The sequence below is a fragment of the Symphalangus syndactylus genome, chromosome 17, assembly GCF_028878055.3.
Source record: "Symphalangus syndactylus isolate Jambi chromosome 17, NHGRI_mSymSyn1-v2.1_pri, whole genome shotgun sequence".
NCBI lineage: Eukaryota > Metazoa > Chordata > Mammalia > Primates > Hylobatidae > Symphalangus > Symphalangus syndactylus.
The window spans coordinates 12,347,154-12,364,312 of NC_072439.2; the positions used below are offsets into that span (position 1 = coordinate 12,347,154).

General features: G+C 55.2%; 1 protein-coding gene across 1 annotated transcript in view; it reads right to left on the minus strand.

Moving 5' to 3' along the window:
- The window catches only part of GNG7 (G protein subunit gamma 7), a 185,336-nt gene that overhangs the window by 116,869 nt on the left and 51,308 nt on the right, over positions 1-17,159 (minus strand). The window contains exon 2 of the mRNA XM_055250252.2: positions 12,491-12,547. The gene's annotated coding sequence lies outside the window, so the exon portion shown is untranslated. The remainder of the gene's footprint in view (positions 1-12,490; positions 12,548-17,159) is intronic.

Consider the following 17,159-nt stretch of genomic DNA (forward strand, 5'->3'; position numbering starts at 1 on the left):
AGAGTGAAACTCCGTCTCAAAAAAAAAAAAACAAAAAACCCCGACCTGCTATAAACAAAACTAAAAGAAACACACACACACACACACACACACACACACACACGGAACAGACTGGGAATTTGGGAATTGTAAAAACAGCTGACAGACTTTCTACTCTACAGGTTAGTCTCTCACCGCCAGCACTGTGGACATCGGGACTGGATCCATCTCTGGGGTGAGGCCGTCGTGGGCACTGCAGGGTGCTGAGCAGAGTCCCTGGCCTCCACCCACTCCCTGCCAGGAACACCCCTTAGTTACACTGAGCTATGATCGCGCCACTGCACTCCCCCCTGGGCAACAGAGTGAGACTCTGACTCTAAAATAATAATAATAATAAGAAGAAGAATGTAAGAATAATAATTCAGATCCATGTCTGGTAAAAATAATAAATAAGTAAAGCTGAGGCTCTAACATGAAGTCATTACGAGGCTCATCCAGCCACAGTGGGCTCTGCACTGGGGCACCCGCCTGGGCCTCTGCCTGGCCCATGTCCGCTCAGGAGCCCTCAGTCCCTTGAACCCTGCTGGTGGGACAGGGGGCCCCTCTACCAGGCCCCTAACTTCTGAACAGACCCCACCTTGGGCCTCCCCAGGCTGCACCTTAACCATCTATGACACGCATCCCCAGGCGGCACTGGGAGTGTCTGCGCAGAGATCCAAGGGTGTTAGCCTGGCAGGGGCCCTGCAGGTGGGTGCTGGTTCACTAAAATGATGAAGCGGACGGGAAGAAAATTAGCATCCAACAGGCCGCATCATTGCTGTCCTGGGCAATGGACTCTGACCCCTGCTGTAGAGGGTCAGAGAGGGTCAAGGTCAAGCCACAGATTGGCAGAGCCATCCTCTCTGGCCTCCACTCGGCTCCCCCATGTCCCCTGCCCCCGGCATCTTATCATATGCGACCGTCACCGCCGTGTGTATTTTGAGTCAAAGGCAGCCAAGGCTCGATGAATCTGCCGATGACCGAGTTGGTGCCTCATCCCTCGTTCTGTGGGAGGCTGACTGTTCAAGCGGTTGCTTAGCAACAGGCGCGCGCGCGCACACACACACACACACACACCCCACACGAGAGGTGGCTGTGGTCTGCACACCGGGCTGTGGTGCTCAGATTCCCGTGGCCCCACCGACGGATCCCCGGGCTTGGTGGTCGTGGACATGAGCCTCTCTGGGTGTGCAGCCTCAGTCAGTAGAGTCAGGTGGTCGCAGTAACAGCTCTGAAACATGGATTCATTGAGAGGACATCGGTGGGCTTGAAAACGGGGGTCTGTTTACTGGGGCTTGAGTGGCAGCTGTAGTAATTCTGTCCAGAAGAGCACAGAAGCCTGCTCTCAACTCACCCGGGAGGCAGGTTCTTCTACACCGGGCCTTCTCCCCCCAGCACTGTGGGCATTTGGGGCTGGATCATTCTTGATTGTGGGGCTGCCCTGGGCACTGCAGGGTGCTGAGTGGCACCCCTGACCTCCACCCCATGGCATCCACCAATCGAGGCAGCCACAAATGTCTCCTGGGTGCAAAATTGCCCCAAGTTGAGACCCCCTGGGATAGGGGATTCCACGGACCCCGAAGAGACTCCGCGTCCGTCCCATGATCCTCTGCCCTGCTGAGGTCAGGAGGCTGCACACACTGAAATCCACACCCTGAGTGTGGAGGAAGAGAGGCGGTGAATCCCAGGAGCTGGGGGTCCTCCTGGTTTACACTGTCTGCCCCACTGGGAATTTATTCTGGTGCCTATCGTGAGCAGGAAAATAACTCGATTTTTTTCCCCAAAATAATGAACCCAGAGTTTCTCCCCCTCAGCACTGTGGACATTTGAGGCCCGATTGTTCTCTGGGGCGGGGCCGTCCTGGGCACTGCGGGGTGCTGAGCAGCATCCCCGGCCTCCACCCACTCCATGCCAGGAGCTCCCCCAAGTCACGAAAACCACAGATGTCCCAGAAATTGCTCAGTGTCCCCGGGGTTGGGTGTGTGGGGGGGGACGTCATCACCCAGGTGACCCCTGCTATAGAGGGTCAAGGTCACGTCCAAGCTCTCCTACTGCCGGGAAGCACCGCCTTGTCCTGGGCTACAGATGTGGAGGCTGCTGGGTGCAGGGAGAGGTTTCTGAGTCCTGGGGACTGTGGCAGAGCCCCAGATTTCGGCACAGCGCCCCGTAATTACTTGCGGGCTGCACACGTTTCCTCGGGGAGGATGGTAGCACTGAGCTGTAACCTTCCGGGAGCAGAGCGTTTTCAGGCTGTGGCTGTGTATCTTGGCAATTCTTTCAGGAGAACAACTTGTCCATAAAAAGAACCGATAATAACGTGAATTTCAACACGACCAGGACACGCTGAAATCTGGTGACCGACCAGGGAGAAATAAACCCGCTCTGACTGGCCGCCGGGGACTGGAGTTTGCTTACCACACAAGAGCCCTTCTCAAGATAAAAGGCTCCAGTAAAGCTCTCAGCAGAAATGTTACCAAAAAAATAAAAAATAAACCCTCGCCAGGAGAACAAGGAGCTATGAGAAAAACATACTGTGTGATCCGGGGGTCACAGGGTTCTTCTGTACTCAGTGAGGCAAGAAGCAAAAAGGCTGAAGAAATGCTTATCCTGGAAGAGGGGTTCCACCCAAATACTGTGGACATGGGAGCTGGATTGTTCTCTGGGGTAGGGCCGTCCTGGGCAAGCCAGGGTGCTGAGCAGCATCCCTGGCCTCCACCTACTCCATGCCAGGGGCACCCCCCAGTCGTGTAACCACAAATATCCCCAGACATTGCCCCAGATGAGTGAGGACGGAGGTGCAGGTGGGCACAGGTGGGTGCAGGTGCCCCGTGAACCCATCTCCACCTGCACCCTCTGCATCTCCAACCCCACCCTCAGCCCCAGTGTCTCCTAAGGGGTAGAAAGTCTTCAGTGCTGAACGTGAGAGACCCTGCCTTAATTTGAGGAAAAAAAAAGTAATCAAGTCTGTCCCCTGCTCACATCAGACACCACGATAAACTCCCAGTGGGGCAGACAGTGTAAGCCAGGGGGACCCCAGCTGCTGGGATTCGCCTCCTCTCTCCCTCCTCACTCAGAGTGTGGATTGCAGTGTGTGCAGCCTCCTGGAACCTCAGAGGGGTCCACATGATCATGGGACACACCTGAGACCCAGGGGGTCTCAACTTGAGGTGATTTTTTTTTTGAGACAGAGTCTCGCTGTGTCACCCAAGCTGTAGTGCAATGGTGCGATCTCGGCTCACTGCAACCTCCGCCTCCCGGGTTCAAGTGATCCGCCCGCCTCAGCCTACGGAGTAGCTGGGATTACAGGCGCCCACCACCACACGCGGCTAATTTTTGTATTTTTAGTAGAGAAGAGTTTTCACCATGTTAGCCAGGCTGGTCTCGAACTCCTGATCTCAAGTGATCCGCCCACCTCAGCCTCCCAAAGTGCTGGGATTACAGGTGTAAGCCAGCGCACCCAGCCAACTTGGGGTGATTCTGTCCCCTACGGGACACTGAGTGATATTTGGGGACATTTGTGGTTGTCACAACTGGGAGATGCCCCTGGCATGGAGTGGGTGGAGGCCAGGGACGCTGCTCAGCACCCTGCAGTGCTCAGGATGGCCCCACCCCAGAGAACAATGTGGCCCCGATGTCCACAGGGGCCAGGGGAAGAGACCCTGTGTTATTTGGAAAAAAAACAGAGTCTGTTCTCTGCTCACACCGGACACCAGAATAAACTCCCAGAGGGGCAGACAGCATAAATCAGGGTAACTCCAGCTCCTGGGATTTACCTTTTCTCTCCCTCCTACTCGGGATGGATGGAATTCTCCTCTGGCCAAACTGAACAAACTCTCTCCTGCCTTCAATCAGAGCAGGGGCGCTCGAGTCTCTAACTCACAGGCGAGGATCCAGGCCCTCTGCCCGCCAGGACAATGACCCCTCTCTGAGCTGGGGAGTGGCAGCCCCAGGTCCACAGCCAGTTCTCACCCTGAGGAGCATGACATCTGGGAGGGGGGATGACAGGCACCCCAGGGCCTGATGGTGGGGACAAGCCAGGGTCTGATGCCCATGGCAGGATGACCTGCACTCCCCCAGGGCCACCCAACCCTCCAGGGATGCTTTATGCCTTCCATTCTCTGGTCCAAGCTCTGCTCTGGAGACACCTCCGTGCCGGAGTGTGGGGTACATTCCCTGACTGCCTTAAGGCCACTCCTGGGGAGCAGAGCCAGTGCCTCCCGCCTCCTGCCACGCACAACACCCAGGGACCGCCTCTGGTTTTGGGCAGAGAGGCTCTGAGTGTGCGCACAGGGGCCCCCAGGGCAGGGGCCAACCATCTGGGTTTGCCTGGGACTTAGGGCTGTCAGTGTTGAACCAGGAAGGTATCAAGCAAACTGCAGTGGGGGTAGTGTCAGAGCTCAAAGAGGGGCTCAGGGGTGACTGAAGACATCTGGGATGCAGTCAGTATGCACTGCCTGCACCTCCGTCCCCACCTGCACCCACCTGAACCCACCTACGCACACCTGCACCCATCTGCACCTCCGTCCCCACCTGCGCCTCCATCCCCACCTGCGCCCACCTGCGCCCACCTGCACCCACCTGCGCCCACCTGCACCTCCATCCCCACCTGCACCCATCTGCACCTCCGTCCTCACTTGTGCCCACCTGCGCCCACATGCACCTCCGTCCCCAGCTGCGCCCACCTGCACCCATCTGCACCTCCGTCCTCACTTGTGCCCACCTGCGCCCACCTGCACCTCTGTCCCCACCTGCACCCACCTGCACCTCCGTCCCCACCTGCACCCATCTGCACCTCCGTCCCCACTTGTGCCCACCTGCGCCCACCTGCACCTCCGTCCCCACCTGCACCTCCGTCCCCACCTGCACCTCTGTCCCCACCTGCACCTCCAACCCCACTTGTCCTCACCTGCACCCACCTGTACCACCTGCACACCCGCTGCACCCCCGTCCCTACCTGCACCCCACCGCATCTCCAGCCCCCTCCCGGCTCCAGGCCCGGGCCCAGGAAACTCCGTGGGCCTCCTCTGCCCCCTGGTGGCCGCCAGCGGTAACAACAGCCCTCTGCAAATCGAGCTTCAGAGGCCCCAGGAACAGGCTCCCCCGCCCCGAGCCCAGGCCGGCCGTCTGTGCTGTTGTCGTTGTTGTTTTGCCCTGGGGCCTGCAGAAGATAGGAGCAGGGGATCACGGTGCTGGTTCTGTCATCAGGACAGGCGGCCACGGCCCTCACTTGGCGGCGCACCTGCTCTCCTGGAGAGGCTGCCACCCAGAGGTCAGAGACCCCCGCAGGCGCCTGCACCCCTCACAGCCTCGCTCTCGTCCTCGTCCGTCCTCGTAGGGAGGTGAGTTTCCAAGCTTCCCACCCGGTGCCCGCAGGAGCCAAAGCCGCACTCGCCCAGCCCAGCGCCCAGCAAACAGGAGGTGCTCAATGAATGGCTAGCAACATTATTAAAAGATCAGGAAAAGCCCGCATCCCATGCCATCCTTTGTAACAGAGAACCCCTTCAAGGTCAGCCGGCACCACACCTGCTCACCACTAATTCCGTCCCCTCTACTGGGGCCTCCCCTTGGGTGTGTGGACATCAGAGCCTGATGGTTCTCTGGGGTGGGGCCATCCTGGGCACCATAGGGTGCTGAGCAGCGTCCCTGGCCTCCATCCACTCCATGCCAGGAGCATCGCTCCATCATGACAATGACAGATGTCTCCTGGAGGCAGAATCACCCCTGGTTGAGACCCCCCCCCCAGGTTAGGGGATTCCACGGACCCCCAAGATACTCTGCGTCCCATGATCCTCTGCTCCACTGAGGTCCCAGGAGGCTGCACACATTGAAATCCACACCTTGAGTGGGGAGGGAGAGAGGAGGTGAATCCCAGGAGCTGGGGGTCCCCCTGGTTTACACGGTCTGCCCCATCGGGAGTTTATTCTGGTGTCTAGTGTGGGCAGGGATTGAAGTCAGTTTTGAAGTAAAGAATGGACCAGGCACGGTGGCTCCCGCCTGTCACCCCAGCACATTAGGAGGCCGAGGCAGGCGGATCACAAGGTCAGGAGTTCAAAACCAGCCTGGTTAACATGGTGAAACCCCGTCTCTAATAAATATACAAAAATTAGCCGGGCGTGGTGGCACGCACCTGTAATCCCAGCTACTCGGGAGGCTGAGGCAGAGAATTACTTGAAACTGGGAGGCAGAGGTTGCAGTGAGCTGAGATCGTGCCACTGCACTCCAGCCTGGTTGACAGAACGAGACTCCGTCAGAAAGAGAAAAGAAAAGAAAAGAAAAGGGGAAGAGAAGGGGAAGGGAAGGGGCAGGGGAAGGGGAATGGGAGGGGAAGGGGAGGGGAAGCGGAGGGGAAGGGGAGGGGAAGCAGAGGGGAAGGGAAGGGGGGAAGGGGAAGGGGAGGGGAGGGGAAGGGGAGGGGAAGGGGAAGGGGAGGGGAGGGGAAGCAGAGGGGAGGGAAGGGGAAGGGAAGGGGAAGGGGAAGGGGAGGGGAGGGGGAGGGGGAAGGGGAGGGGAAAAGGAAAGCGGAGGGGAAGGGGAGGGGAAGGGGAGGGGAAGGGGAAGGGGAGCAGAAAGGGAGGGGGAATGGGAGGGGAAGGAGAGGGGAAGGGGAGGGGAAGGGGAGGGGAAGGGGGAGGAGAAGGGAGAAACAGTCTCTCCCTCCTGGGCACTGTAGACATTGGGGCTGGATGATTCTCTGGGATGGGCCGTGTTGAGAAGTGTCCCTGACCCCCAACCACTCATGCCAGGAGCACCCCCCAGTCATGCCAACCAGAGACATCCCTAGACATCTCCCAGCATCCCCTGGGGAGGGGAGGGGAGGTAAGGGTTGGGTTAGAATCACCCCTGCTTCCTCCGTGAGTCCCACTAGCATAGTTAAATTTCAAACAGTTCAGAATTTAAGTGTAAAACATGCAATCAGAACAAAATACAGGTGATATTTTTTATAATCTTAAAATTTGGAAGAAATCCATAAAAAAAACAAAGGAGATGCTCATGTGTAACAAACATTTAAAATCCTGGCCGGGCGCAGTGGCTCACGCCTGTAATCCCAACATTTTGGGAGGCTGAGGCAGGAGGATCACTTGAGGTCAGGGGTTCGACACCAGCCTGGCCAACATGGTGAAACCCCATCTCTACTAAAAATACAAAAACTAGCCGGGCGTGGTGGTGCACACCTGTAATCCCAGCTCAGGAGGCTGAAGCGGGAGAATCGTTTGAACCCGGGAGGAGGAGGTGGCAGTGAACCAAGATCGCGCCACTGCACTGCAGCCTGGGCAACAGAGTGAGACTCTGACAAAAAAAAAAAAAAAAAAAAAATCCTCTTTGGCAAAACCCACCGCAAGCAAAGTCAAAAGACACGCTCAGGAAAATATTTGCAGACTTCAAACAAACATTTACAAACTGTTCAAATAAATCAATGCGCCTGAGACGCCGGAACAGAAAGGTCAGCAAAGACCCCATCCTGGCAGCCCACAGAAGGATGCCCAGAGAACGGTCAGATTCACCGGCCACTGAGGACACCCAAACAAAACAAAGATGAGCGCCCCTACTTGCCAGCTTGGCAAAGATTTCACAGCTGCGGCTGGGAGGGTGGGGAACGAGCGCTCCAGGAAGGAATGGGGTGTTTCTGGAGGTTTTTGTGGCTGGATGTCAAATGTAGATCACATGCACAGAACTCAGCAGCACAGCCACTCGCAGGAATTTAACTTAAACCTCAACCATCCAAGGGGAGGGATTCAGGAAGGAAGGAGAGAGGGAGGGAGGCAGGGAGGGGGGAGGAAGGAGGGGGAAAGGGAGAGAAGGAGGGAGTAAGGGAGGGAAGGAAGGAAGGAGGGAGGGGGGGAAGAAGGGAGGGAAGGAGGAGGTGAGGGAGGGAAGGAAGGAAGGAGGGAGGGAGGGAAGGAAAGAAGGAAGGAAGGAAGGAAGGAAGGAAAGGGAGGAGAGGGAGAAAGGAAGGAAGGAGGGAGAGAGGAAGGAGGGAAGGAGGGGGGAGGGAGGGAAGGAAGAAAGAAAAGGAGGAAGGAAGGAAAGAGGGAGGGAAGGAGGGAGGAAGGGAGGGAGGAAGAAAGGAAGGAAGGAGGAAGGGAGAGAGGGAAGGAGGGAGGGAGGAAGGAAGGAGGGAAGGAAGGAGGGACGGAGGAGGGAAGGAGGAAGGGAAGGAAGGAGAAAGGGAGGGAGGAAGGAGGGAAGGAGGAAGGAAGAAGGGAGGGAAGGAAGGAGGGAGAGGAGGAGGAAGGGAGGAAAGAGGGAAGGAAGCGGCAGAGGGAGGGAGATAGAGATAGGAAGGAAGGAGAAAGAAAGGGGGGAGAGGGAGGAAGGCGAGAGGAGAGGGAGAAGGAAAGAAAGAGAGAGCAAGGAAGGAGAGAGAGAGGAAGAGAGAAAGAAAGATAAAGAAAAAGAGAGACACTCCAAAAGCCCAGCTACGGGGACCAGTTAAACACGTTATAAAATTATTTTTAAAGTGATAAGTCACCACCCCCTATCACACGGAGTGCCTTAACGAACGTCAAGAACGAGGGTGGACGCGGAGGTTTCTCAACGAGGAGACGCCCAGTGATGGGAATGAGGACAGGAGAGAACAGAACCCTCCTCGTGTGAAATCTACAGGCGAATGTAATTCACAAAAATCCCAGCACGGGCTTGGCAAGATGCTGAGGCCCATCGGTGCTGGGCTGGGGGAACTTAGGGGCCTGGCCTTCTTTGTACTTTTCTTCATTTTACCTTTTTACTTGTTGTTTTTGTTGGAGACAGGGTCTTGCCCTGTTACCCAGGCTGGAGTGCAGTGGCCTGATCTTGGCTCTGCAAACTCCGCCTTCCGGACTCAAGCGATTTTCCTGCCTCAGCCTCCTGAGTGGCTGGGACTACAGATGCACACCACCACACCTGTTTGGTGTGGCTAGTTTTTTTGTATTTTTAGTAAAGATGGTATTTCACCATGTTAGCCAGGATGGTCTCAAACTCCTGACCTCAGGTGATCCGCCCGCCTTGACCTCCCAAAGTGCTGGGATTACAGGAGTGAGCCACCGTGCCCGGCCCTATGTTAGACCTCTGAGCTGCAGAGCTGTCAGATAATAACTGTGTGAGAGAAGCTGTTTTACATCAGTGGTCACTTGTTACGCCTGCTGCAGGAGGTGCCTACATCCACCAGTGCCCAACGAGAGGAACTAACAGCTCCGACCCAGGCCCTGGGGGCTTCGTGGGCAGCCCCACCAGCCTACAGCCTGCCTGCCGGAGAGCTGTTCTCACAGACCCCCATCATGGGACACGTGTTGCTGGGACAGGTCATGGAGAACGATGACCCCATCACGGGCAGTCTTTCCAAAGGGGCCCACAGGAGACCAGAAATCGCAATGTTTCTTGTTGAGCACTGCCATATCCTAGCTTGCAAACACTGTTAGCGCCACAGCTGCTAGCGTTTCCCTGTCGAAATGAACGGGGTTATCTGTTTCTGTTTTTTTAGACAGGGTCTCGCTCTGTTGCCCAGCTTGGAGTGCAGTGGTGCAATCATAGCCCACTGCAGCCTCCATCTCTGGGGCTCAAGCGATCCTCCCACCTCAGCCTCTTAAGTAGCTGGGATTTCAGGTGTGCACCACCACGCCTGGCTAATTTCTGTATTTTTTGTAGAGATGGGGTTTCATCATGTTGCCTGGGCTGGTCTCAAACTCTCAGGCTCAAACGATCCTCCCCACTTCAGCCCCCGACTAGCAAGGACTACAGGTGCGTGCCACCATACCCGGCTGATTTTCTGTAGAGATTAGAATGTCGCTCTGTTGACCAGGCTGGTTTCAAACTCCTGGGCTCAAGCCATCCTCCTGCCTTGGCCTCTCAAAGTGCTGGGATTACAGGCGTGAGCCATGGCGCCCGGCCAGAACTGAATGTTTGAAGAAGCCCAACACCAAACCTGTGGCAGCCCCAGGAAGCACCGGGAATGCAAAGTCTGAGCCCTCTCCGGGCTCTGCACACCTTCCCGCCCTGCACCATGTGCACCGGAAATGCAGGAGACCACTCCGGGCTCTGCACACCTTCCGGCCCTGCACTGTCGGCACCGGGAATGCAAAGTCTGAGCCCTCTCCGGGCTCTGAACACCTTCCCGCCCTGCACCATGTGCACCGGAAATGCAGGAGACCTCTCTGGGCTCTGCACCCCTTCCGGCCCTGAGCTGTCAGCACCGGAAATGCAAAGTCTGAGCCTCTCCAGGCTCTGCACACCTTCCTGCTCTGCACCATGTGCACCGGAAATGCAAAGTCTGAGCCCTCTCCGGGTTCTGCACACCTTCCCGCCCTGCACCATGTGCACCGGAAATGCAGGAGACCTCTCCGGGCTCTGCACACCTTCCGGTCCTGCTGTCGGCGCCGGAAATGCAAAGTCTGCACACTCTCCGGTCTCTACACACCTTCCCGCCCCGCACCATGTGCACTGGAAATGCAAAGCCCAAGACCTCTGCGGGCTCTGCACACCTTTCCGCCCTGCGCCGTTGGCACCGGAAATGCTAAGTCTGCACGCTCTCTGGGCTCTGCACACCTTCCCACCCTGCACCATGTGCACCAGAAATGCAAAGTCCAAGACCTCTCCCGGCTCTGCACACCTTTCCGCCGTTGGCACCGGAAATGCAAAGTATGAGCCTGTCCGGGCTCTGCACACCTTCCCACCCTGCACCATGTGCACTGGAAATGCAAAGTCCAAGACCTCTCCCGGCTCTGCACACCTTTCCGCCATCGGCACCGGAAATGCAAAGTCTGAGCCCTCTCCTGGCTCTGCACACCTTCCTGCCCTGCGCCTCCTTTTTTGGGCTGAACTTTTCTGTTGGTGTCACAGCTTCACTGGGGTGCGAGTTACACACCCTGAGATGCACACAGGGCACGCTCATCTTTAAGCGCACATGGTTCTAAGGGTTGCCATTCATTTCTACAGCTGTGCAACCATAAGCATAATCTCAATGAGCCGCTCTCATCGGCCCCCAGAGCTGCCCCGATCCCAACCCCCCAGCCTCCAGGCCGCCTCTGATCTCTGTCACCTTTTCTAGAATTTTCCTGTAAGTGCAATTGTACAATATGAAATCTTTTACATTTTTATGTTTGGCTTCATAAACAAATAAATATTATACAAATATTTTATATCTACACTTTTTTTTTTTTTTTTTTTAGATGGAGTCTCGGTCTGTCGCCCAGGCTGGAGTGCAGTGGCGCGATCTCAGCTCACTGCAAGCTCCATCTCCTGGGGTTCACGCCATTCTCCTGCCTCAGCCTCCTGAGTAGCTGGGAGTACAGGCGCTCGCCACCAAGCCCAGCTAATTTTTGTATTTTTAGTAGAAGCGGGGTTTCACCGCGTTAGCCAGGATGGTCTCCATCTCCTGATCTAGTGATCCTCCCACCTCGGCCTCCCAAAGTGCTGGGATTACAGGCGTGAGCCACCACGCGCGGACTTATATCTACACTTTTTGTATCTATACTTTATTTTATTTTATTTTATTTTTATTTTTATTTTATTATTTCTGAGATGGAGTCTCGCTCTGTCGCCCAGGCTGGAGTGCAGTGGTGCAATCTCAGCTCACTGCAACCTCCATCTCCTGCGTTCGAGCAGTCCTCCCACCTCAGCCCCCTAAGTAGCTGGGATTACAGGCGCCCGACACCACACCCAGCTAATTTATGTATTTTTAGTAGAGACGGGGTTTTGCCATGTTGGTCAGGCTGGTCTGGAACTCCTGACCTCAGGTGATCCACCCGTCTCGGCCTCCCAAAGTGCTGGGATTACAGGCATGAGCCACCATGCCTGGCCAAAACCCTAACTCTTAAAAAAAAAAAAAAATTGTTTTAAGATTTTTAAGTAAGTTCACCAGGTTTGCGGCCACCCCCACCCGACCATCGGGTCCTTTTCCACGTCCCTGGCAAGTCTCCGGCGCACATTCAAGTTCCCAGCCTCCAGCCACCACGAGTCCCTTTCTGTCCCTACGGCCTTGCCTTTTCTGGACATTTCTGCCTTCCTTTCTACTTATTTTTAAATGGTTTCCTCTTCCTACATTTTAAAAGCCACTCATGATTCTTTAGGGAGAAAAACGAGGAGTAAACCAACAGAGGAGAGCTAAAGGGCCAGCGACGAGTCACTCTGCAGGTGCACGGGAGATAGGGGTGAAGGCTGAGGCACCCTCCTTAAAACTCCCTACCACGGCACTAAGACACCGGAAAGGCAGGCAGCACCGCTGTGGGCTTCCCACCCTGACCCCGTCCAGGGGCTCTGGCACCAGTGGGACCAGTGAGTGCCACATTCCCTGCCTCGTCGGCGGGAAACTCTGCCAGGAGCTAGCGGCTGTTCCCCACACCCGCTCCCCATTACGCACACTTGGTGGATACAAAAAGCCCACAGACCCAGGTCAAGGCCAAGACGCCCGCCTTGACGGCAACTCCACGTCTCACATCCAGGGTGCAAAACAGACAACCGAGCCTCAAATCGTAACAAAGAAATGCGTCACAGCACCGACCTGTGCAGGAGGTCTCGCCGTCTGCAGCACCGAGATCCCGAAACCAAGCTCCGCTCCCTGGAAAAAACACATAGAGTTAGTTTGGCGTGGCTTGGCTGGAGGTGCCATGCATGTGTTGATGGGGTCAGCACTGGAGAATGGCCTCGTGCTCGTGATTGGACAAGGACAGAAATCATTTTGGCAACCAGGCGCGGTGGCTCAGGCCTGTAATCCCAGCACTTTGGGAGGCCAAGGCAGGCGGATCATGAGGTCAGAAGTTCGAGACCAGCCTGGCTAACATGGCAAAACCCCGTCTCTACTAAAAATACAAAAATTAGCCAACATGGTGGCGGGTGCCTGTAGTCCCAGCTACTCAGGAGGCTGAGGCAGGAGAATCCCTTGAACCTGGGAGGCAGAAGGTGCAGTGAGCTGAGATCAAGCCACTGCCCTCCAGCCTGGGCAACAGAGCAAGACTCTGCCTCAAAAAAAAAAAAAAAAAAATAGAAAAGGAAAAAAGCAGAAGGCGATTCACTGAAAATATTATGAGATTTATGACGTTATTCCTAATACATTTTCCACGTGTTTGAAAACTGAGCTGAGTGCAAGGATTGATGTTTTTATGGCTCTTCACTGTTTATCAAAAACATCTCTGTACATCTTTGGAGCCTCACGATCTCCCTGGGAGGAAGAAGAGGGGGCTGAGTTAGTCCCACGGTGCCCAGAAGGCACCCAGCATATCCAGGTCTGCCCAGGACTTTTCTGGAATTAGCCTGAAAGTCCTGCATCCTGGGAAGTCCCTCAGCCCCAGCTCAGCTGGTACGGGCAGTCTCTGAGCAGAACCAGGCTGACACCACATGCCTGAGGCTGCGACCAGGAACTCCCCACCTCGGGGGACTCAGGGGAACCCACCACCATCACTGACAGGATGAGCTCCAGGGCCAGAGCTGGTCCTGCAAACACCGTGGTTTAGATGAAATCCCTGCTTCCCTCTGGAGTCTGGAATCCTGGCATGGGTCAGGCAGCAGGGGCCGCAGAACCAGCCCCCATAAGAACGTGGGCACTGGGTCTCTGGGAGCCTCGCTGGTGACGGTGCTTTGGGCTGTTGTCCCAGCTTGCTGCTGGGGATGAGGCGTGTCCCGCGTGACGCACAGGGAGAGGGCCTGGAAGCTGGGCCTGGCCTCCCCGACCCACCCCATGAGCCTTTTCCTTCACAAACTCTGCTCCGTGCTCCGTGTCCTCTTGCTGGGACAAAGCACAGCCACAAGGAGGCCTTGTGTGGAGTCCGGGGTCCCCCCAGCAAGTCGCCCCATCTCTACAAAATGACCCCATCTTGACAAAAAAAATTTAAAAATTAGGAGGGTGTAGTGGTGCCTGCCTGTGACCGCAGCTACTTGAGAGGCTGAGATGGGAGGATCGCTTGATCCTGGGAGATCAAGGTTGCAGTGAGCTAGGATTGCACCACTGCACTCCAGCCTGGGCAACAGAGTGCAATCCTGTCTGAGAAAAAATAAATATAAATGCCACGTGGGGCCAGGCGAGGTGGCTCACACCCGTAATCCCAGCATTTTGGGAGGCTGAGGTGGGCGGATCACCTGAGGTCAGGAGTTCGAGACCAGCCTGGTCAACATGTTGAAATCCCGTCTCTACTAAAAATACAAAAATTAGCCAGGCGTGCTGGTGGGCGCTTGTAATCTCAGCTACTCGGGAGGCTGAGGCAGGAGAATTGCTTGAACCCGGGAGGCGGGGGTTGCAGTGAGCTGAGATCTCGCCACTGCACTCTAGCCTGGGTGACACAGAACGAGACCCTGTCTCAAAAAAAAAAAAAAAAAAAAGCCACTTGGGATCCAGGATAGGATCCTAAAACAGAAGAAGGACATTAGAAGAAAAAAATCGTGAAACTGGGGTAAAGAGTGAAATTTAGCTGATAGAAATGTACCCACATGGGCTTCCTGGTGGTGACAAGTACATGGTCCAGCCTGGGCAACCTAGCAAGACCCCATCTCCCATCTCTACAAAAACAATGTAAAAATTAGCTGGGCATGGTGGTGCAAACCTGTAGTCCCAGCTACTTGGGAGGCTGAGGCAGGAGGATCGCTTGAGCCCAGGAGGTCGAGGCTGCAGTGATCTGCGATTGTGCCACTGCACTCCAGCCTGGGCAACAGAGCACGGCACTGTCTCAAAAACAAACCAACCCCAAATTGCATGGTGACTTCATAAGATGCTAACGTAAGGGAAAACTGGTGAGAGGTAGACAGGAAATCTCTGGATTTCTTTGCAACTCTTCTGAAAATCTAAAATTAAAAGTTCATTAAAAAAATGCAAACTTTTACAAATGCTAGTTTCCGTTCTATGAGCTCAGGGTAATTTACCATCAATAAAAGATGGGGATAGGGAGCTGAAATCCCCGCTGCCACCTGCAGGTGGTCCCCTTGCCACAGGAATGCCCTGACGCCCTTGGGCTCTGGGAGCAGCTGGAATCTTGCAGGATCTGCTACACCAGGGCCTGCCACTCAGGACAGCAGCAGCTCAGGGCAGCGGGGATGAGTGATGAAAGGGCTGGAGCGGCATGCCCACGGGGCTGCAGGAGGCCCAGACTCCTGCCCTCCACCTTGCAGGGCAGCTATGAACATAATCCTTCAACTTTGAATCATGGTTTTTTTTTTTTGTTTGTTTGTTTGTTTGTTTGTTTTGAGACAGGGCTTCACTCCGTTGCCCAGGCTGGAGTGCAATGATGCAATCACAGCTCACTGCAGCCTCCGCCTCCTGGGCTCAAGTGATCCTCCTTCCTCAGCCTCCTGAGGAGCTGGGCCTACAGGCGGGCATCACTGTTGTAGTTTTTATGGACTAGGAAGGGGGAAGGAATGCGTTTAGTTTGTGGGCTAATTTTTAATATTTTTAAAAATAGAGACAGGGTCTTTGCTATGTTATCCAGCCTGGTCTTGAACTCCTGGGCTCAAGTGATCCTCCCACCACCTTGACCTCTGAAAAGGCTGGGATTACAGGCACAGCCATTTCACCTGGACAACCTTAAATTACTGAATGAATTCGCACAGGACCCTGTCACCACCCTGCCAGTGACACCGTACACAACTAGGGCACATCTTATCAAAACCACCAAACTGAGAGAGGCAGATACATTCACTGTGGACACTCACCCCAGGAATCATTATTATTATTATTGTTATTATTGAGACGGAGTCTTGCTCTGTCGCCCAGGCTGGAGTGCAGTGGTGCGATCTTGGCTCACTGCAACCTCTGCCTCCCGGGTTCAAGCAATTCTTCTGCCTCAGCCTCCTGAGTAGCTGGGATTACAGGCGCCTGCCACCACCCCCAGCTAATTTTTGTATTTTTAGTAGAGACGGGGTTTCACCCTATTGGTCAGGCTGGTCTCGAACCCCTGACCTCGTGATCCACCCCCCTCAGCCTCCCAAAGTGCTGGGATTACAGGCGTGAGCCACTGCGCCTGGCCAGGAATCATTATTTTTAAACAGCCTTACTGTGAAATAACGCCCATACCATACAACTTGCCCACTTAAAGTGTATAATTCATCGTTTTCAGTATATTTGCAAAACTGGGCAACTATCACCTTTATGTAGTTCCAGAACATTCTCATCACCCTTTTACAAAGAAGCCCCCTCCCCATCAGTCCCTGATCCCCAGCCCCGGCCCCCACGCACCCCCTCCCTGCCTCTGTGGATGGGCCTGTCCTGGACATTTCATAGAAATGGGGTCACACACTGTGTGGCCTTTTGTGTCTGGCATCTGTCACTGAGTGTGACGTCCTCAAGGTGCATCCACGCTGTGACCTGTGTCAAAGACTCGCTCCTTTCTATGGCTGAGTCTTACTCTTCCTGAGTGTGGAAGGACGTGTTTTTTAAATCCATTCACCGGCGGATGGACAATTGGCTTGTTCCTACTCGTTGGCGATTGTGAATCTGCTGCTGTGAATATTTGTGTCATGTGAATCTTTTTTTTTTTTTTTTTTTTTTTGAGACAGAGTGTCGTTCTATCCCCCAGGCTGGAGTGCAGTGGCACGATCTCGGCTCACGGCAACCTCCACCTCCCGAGTTCAAGCGATTCTCCTGTCTCAGCCTCCCGAGTAATTGAGATTACAGACACCCACCACCATGCAGGGCTAGCTTTTTTTGTATTTTTAGTAGAGACGGGGTTTCCCCATGTTGGCCAGGCTGGTCTTGAACTCCTGACCTCAGGTGATCCACCAGCCTTGGACTCCCAAAGTGTTGGGATTACAGGCATGAGCCACTGCGCCCAGCCCTAGGAATCATTTTTAAGATGAGTTCTCACTCTCTGCCTTCACTGCAAACCTCCCCGTCCCCAGCCCTTTAACCCCAGCCCCTGGCTGTCCTCAAGACCTTGGACTTGGCAGTGAGGTGACCCCTGCGGACCCCCCCTGGTCTGCACTCGGCCCCACAGCAGCTTGGGTCAGAGGTGAGCACAGCGTGGGTGAAGCCGCATCCCAGCCACTCTGTCCTCGGGCCTTGAGCCACACCAGCTGGCGCCAGGCTGTCCCCCAGCGACCTTCAGCAGCTCGCTCAGCCCGACAGAAGCGCTGCGTTTTCATGTTCCCTGTGTGGACAAATCAGAATCGACCCGGGCGGCCAGCAGTGGAGACAAGGAGGAGAGACCTCTCCGCGGGGGTTAGGTCCTCTCAGAAACTGCCGAGCCAGG